We start from the raw sequence: 6,000 nt of genomic DNA on the forward strand, positions 1-6,000 counted from the left end.
GAAAGAGTGCAACTAAAGGTCTAAACTAAAGCAGCTTGATGAGAAAATGGTGCTGAATATATGCTTGACCACATAGAAAGATTGAAGCGTGTTAGACTGTTCTCATGTTGCTAACTGAAGCTGGGGGCTGGTTCCAAATGAAGGGTCCTGATTGCTGAGAGCTCTGACTCTCATCTCATTAGAAAACCACGAGACCTCAAGTAGGCAGCATGCTGAGAACAAGAGAGCCTCACAAGTTAATAGAAGAATCTTTTTCTATTGTACAAGAAACCAATGAAGAGAAACTAATAATGTCTTCCTGTGAGTCAGTACTCTGCAGCATTTTGAATTTAGACCCCTTGAATAACAATAAGGCATAATGAATGCATGCACACAGGCAGGGCTGTGATAACTTCACCAGCATCGTTCAAAACAGGATGTTTAGCAGACATTTGTGAAGATATTGTAAAATACTTTATTATATTTCAAATACTGCATGCCTTTTGGAGTTTGCAGTGCACATTGAGAATTACATGAAAACAACTGTCAAAGAAACAAATGTGCATTAATGTAAAAATGCCACACAATTTATCCTGAACACAAAAACAGATCTGTGTTACTGGGACCCCTGCTCCACTTTTGCTGATGACACCAGCATCATTAAAAAAAAAGCAAATCTCGACAGTGACCTCAACCGAACTACAAAGATCCCAGCACAGACAGGGTTCTTCCTCAGGAAGCTGAAACAGGCTGGGCGCCTTCATCCTGGTGAGTCATGCAGTCGACATGTGGAGCCTCCTGACCTCCTGCTGCACTGGAGGACAGGAAGGACCTGCAGCAGGTGGGGAGGCAGGCAGCGCTCTCACCTCACCATCCAGACCCCTGAGGATATTCAAACTTTTTGCAAGTTCTCGATGACTTTGTTTTTATCATATTTCATAATCTTTATCTTCTAAGTTTAACATTCTTATTCACCTCCATTTCCTTGTAGAGAACTGTAAATTGCCCTGTGTTTGAATGGTGCTGTATCTACATTACTGTTTCTCCTATTTTGTGTGGAGTTTGCATGTCCTCACTGTATTTAGTAGTTCACTTCCACAGTCCTCCAAACCTGAGTTTGAGGTTCTCTGATCACTTTAATATGATTCTCACCATGTTTTCAATGTGGCGGGCTGGTGACTTGTCTGAAGTTTACTTGTCACTCAGCAGATTTCAGTAAATGTAAGACAGTGGTAGAGAAAACTGACGAATGTCCAGCGCTTTTGGGGATGGGCGATCTGCCAAATGTTCTGCGCAAATAATAGAAATTTGCTCCTGTAAATTGTTGGAGCAAAGCTGCATGGTGGATGTCAGCGCTGGACGCTCTCGGAGTATTTCCGTCGTCTCCGGGGATGTAGTGGTGGCGGCAGGAAGGAGAGGAGGGGGAGCAGCGCCTCTTCACTCCGCTTCACTCCGCTCCGACTCCCGGAGCCTCCGCTCTCCCTCTCAGTTCCCTGTAACTCCCCACTGCGTCCTCCTCCTCCCTTTTGGGGCTCCACTCGGGGAATATGGCTGTGTTGAAGATACAGGACCAGGTATCGTTTCCCACCTAGCTAACGCTGAACTCGCTCTCGTTTTTTTTCCCCCCTCCCTGTTTTAAAAACTGATAAAAGCTCGTTTTGTTATTCACACCAGATGTACAACACAGAAGTCACGTTAACTTCCCGCTTTGGCTTCACTTTACAGATTTTGGACAGTTTTCTTTGTGGTGACTTGAAGCCGAGTGCTAGCGGCAGGTTTTAAGAAAGACGGCGTGACTGGACGAGCTAATGTAGCATCGCTGTTACCGCGGAGCGGAGTTTCATCTGACATGTTAGCCGACTAGCTAGCGGCAGTAAACACAACAACGGCTCCTCTTCCGACCCGCTTCTTTTAACTTTCACGCATTTTAATGCGTAAATTCACGCCAACACATCCATGTGCCGCTTTAAAAAAAAAAAAAAAACATTCTTTCCGGCCGGGTGATGGGTCGGTGATCACAGCTGGACAGCGCTGGGGTTATCGGGGTGGCTAACCCTGCTAATGTTAATTAGCAGCCCGGGAGTACCAGCTGTACCAGCCGCTACTCGGTTACTGAGTTAATCTGTACACGGGATTGCTCATTAAACCAGCGCAGTTAACCGAGTGCGGGAGCCGGGGCCGATTGCTTTGTCAGCTGCCGGTGTTCAGATCCGTGCACATTTTGTTTGGGGCAGCTTTGGCCAGTCACCTGTTGCTGCAGATAAGAAAGGCTGTCAGACTAAAATAGCAGGTGGCGCTGGCTCTGAGGTCCACAGCTGTGCCCACCGAGTGAGACCCTCAGATCAGCTGCTGTGGTCACTGCTGCTGCAAGGCTGGGAATGCCAAGAGACAACATTCTTTAGTTTCTAAGTACTGGACTTTGTGTGAATTGTCTAGCCATTAAAGTTGTTTTGCATCATCTGCTGAACCTCATCCAAGTGTAAGCCTATATATTACATGATATCTTAGAAGATCTGTACTAAATACTTAACCATAACTTGGTCTTTTTAGGTAGATGAAGAAAGATAAGGGCAGAAGAACCTCCACTTCCTAATATTAGCCATACATCCATCTTTTATGCTGCTTTATCCTGTGCAGATCCCAGCTAACTCTGGGCGAAGGCTGGACAGGTCTACTGTCCATCACAGGACAGAGACAGAGACAACTACACAAACGCCAGGCTATTTTATGTTGACCGATTAACCTCACATGCGTGTTCTGGGACTGTGGGAGGAAACTGGATTACCTGGAGGAAACATGCACACACACCCAGAGAACCTGCAAACAGAAACCTCCCTGCTCTAAATATTCACGCTGTAAAATAATCACAGGCAATAAAAAGTGCTTGACTATTCTTGTGCTAGGAAAGGTGCTTTCAATCTGAAATACCTGCAAAGTTTTTGTATGTCCTTTGAAACTGTTGTACCTTTTTGTTTTCTTTATTTTAATTACATAGTCAAAAGCAGAATGGAAAGAATAACACAGGGCGAAAGCTTTCCCCGCAGGCCAGGTTTTTTTCAGTGGCATCTCTCAGCCCTTCCCTCTGTCGTTAACACTGATCTAACGTGATCCAGTCCAGCAACTTTACATAGGGACTCCTGTTCAGTTTTACTTGAGACTGTCACGGAGTTTTAACTCGGGCAGTGGCGACTTGGAGACGGGAGAAGAGAAGTTTTTTCCTGAGTTTCGCGTCTCACTAGTAACACTGTGAGTCCCAGAGCATGACCTTTGACCCCCAGCAGCTCCCTGAGTGAGCTGTATTTGAATCATTGAACATTAACCTTGGAAATTCCAGCTATTTTAGGAGACTCAGTTTCTGTGTCTTTGCATTGGATTTTTTTGTTGCTTAAATTAATGTATTTCTGCTAAGATAACATCAAATTATCAGTGACATATATATCTGACACAGAAAGCATACTATTTGCTAGATGGTTTACTACACTGACATTTTAACTCTAACTTCCTGTTTAGCTGTTCAGTAACAAAAATCTTTAGTCACTATTTTTAGTGATAAACTTGAGGAATTTCACTTGAGCTGAAAAACTGAACTCCATCAACCAAATTAAAAAGAAAAAACGTTTCCCCATATTTGTCAAAAACAGCTGGCTTTAAAACTGTAAGGCTTCATTTAAAAAAAAAAAAAACCTTTATTATTTCTTACAAAACATATTGTTTTATATCACAGATGTTGATATAGTTTTTATTATTTATTTGTTTTTCACACTAGGAAGATACAGTTTTATTCATGAAAAACATGAAACAGTAACACATAGGAAAAAAATGAAATCTGCGAGACATTAAATAAAGCAGTTTTTGGACAACCAAAATATTAAGTACAAAAGACAAAGTTGTTTTTATACTTTTTTATCCAAGTAGACAAACATCTCAACTTGACAAAAAGATCAAATCCATCATCCACTCAATTAAATATAAACAAGTGTAAAATAAATACATCGCCTTCAGTTTTTTTTTTTTTTTTTTTTTTTTTAATTGAAGTCTTTTTTCATTGAAATTTCACAGCATATATACATACATTCAATTAACAAAATGCAGGTTCATTAGGATTGGCTGCCACAGTTAACAAAGCAACTAATAAACAAGCACAGCAAATTAAAAAAAAAAACAAAACAAAAAAAACACACACACCCAATCCCACCCCACCATCCCCACAAAGACCTGGACAGCTAAGATTATACTATGCAAGAAGCGACTTGTTGGGATGTGCAACATAAAGGGTTGCCATATTTTGTTAAACTGTTGGAGTTTGTCTCTAATGCTGCGTTCACAGCGGACGCGTCGCAAGCTTCGTGAGCGGCGCTTGTCTATGCAAAGTCTATGGTGGACGAGAGTCGTGGAGGGGCGGGGCGGAGCGTTGACTTTTCAAGCGTTTCTAGCTTTTCGAACGTCTTGACGCTCACGATGCGCGTCCCTGGCGTCAGGAGCGTTGTGAGCGTCGCTTTTTGAGGGTTCGGAAAGCTGAACTTTCGACGTGCTGCCGCTGGGCGTCAACCAATCAGAGACGATCCCTCCGGTGCTACGTCACTACGTTTCATGTCGTTGACGTCAGTACCAGGAGTCCGGAAAAGAAAGACGACGGAAAACAAGTTGATTGTGGCTGTGTGCACTCGACCTGACCTTTATGACACGTCGTCATACCACTAAAGAGACAAGAATAGAAAGGATAGGGTTAGCTAGCTAACAAATAAAGCCAAGCCACTCTCCTAATGCGATCCGCCATAGCTGGAAACAAATCACAGCCTCCCGCGCGCCAATAAACTGACGCGCATCAAGAGCGTTGTGAGCTTTGTGACCACCTGGTGTCAAGCGTTGTGCTTGAAGCTTCACAAGCGTCAGCTTCGAGGTGTCCCAAGTGTTGACAAAGTCCAGTGTGAACGCACCTTTAAGGTGTATCTTATTTTTTCCAAATGTAGAGTATCAATTATACCCTCAATCCACATCTTAGATGATGGCACCCTGGTACTCTTCCATAGTGTGAGAATCAGTTTTTTTGCTATGATAAGACCATATGAAATAAAACATTGTTGAGTTTTACTTAGTTTCTTGAAGGTTTCAGATATCCCAAGAACAATGAGTATAAGATCTGGCTTGATCACAATTCCCATGACCTCAGACATCACATTCAGTTAAACGGAAAAAGAGAGCTGTCGCCTGCGCTGTAAAGGGACAGTTTTATATGTCAACACATTTCTCGTATTAGAAGATCAAAAAACACCTTCCAGCATGATACCTAACAGCACAAGACCATTTTAAACTATACACTTTAAATGAACATTTAAAGGTGACAATCATGAGAAGAAATAAGTCTTGTAGTGTTCTCAGTTACGTACATAGGCACAGTTATTGTACAGAAATGAAGCAGGTGATGAACAGGTTATTGGTTTGATATGGTCAGTGTCAACAGAAGATTCTGACTTCAAAGTTATTGAGGTTATTGGGAGAATATATCCTACAGGCCTTGCCGAAAATTGATGCTTGTTTTGGTTTTTCTTTTTTGTAACATGTCATCTATACTTCTGTGTAGAATCTGCAACCTGTTGGTTTGTCAGGCATCAGCTGATGGTGTGAAGTGGAAAATCTCCCCGGATTTGATTGAATAGCTGTATTTTTCTGCAGCTTTGCCGAGTTTTCTGGAGCGCCGCCGTGAAATCAAAGTGGGTCAGTGGTTGTGTGGCCACGCAGCCTGTCCTGGACTGACCAGCAGCAAACAGGAGATTGTGTGTGATTAGATCCCCCTCTCCATTCTCCATTGTTCCCTGTGCTGCTTGCGGACAGAGAAATGGACAAAGAGACGAAAATAGTCACACACAGGATAGAGCCAAACTGGAGGCAAGCAAGGGTGTCACTTTTGGCAGACATTTTTCTTCGTCCTCTAGGGGGCGTCCTGTTGCTTAGGAACCAGCCAGTGTAGGTCCTAACTGGGATAGATCCTGCAGATTTGTGTATCTCACATGAAGCTTGTTC

Source organism: Salarias fasciatus, chromosome 22 (genome assembly GCF_902148845.1).
Source record: "Salarias fasciatus chromosome 22, fSalaFa1.1, whole genome shotgun sequence".
NCBI lineage: Eukaryota > Metazoa > Chordata > Actinopteri > Blenniiformes > Blenniidae > Salarias > Salarias fasciatus.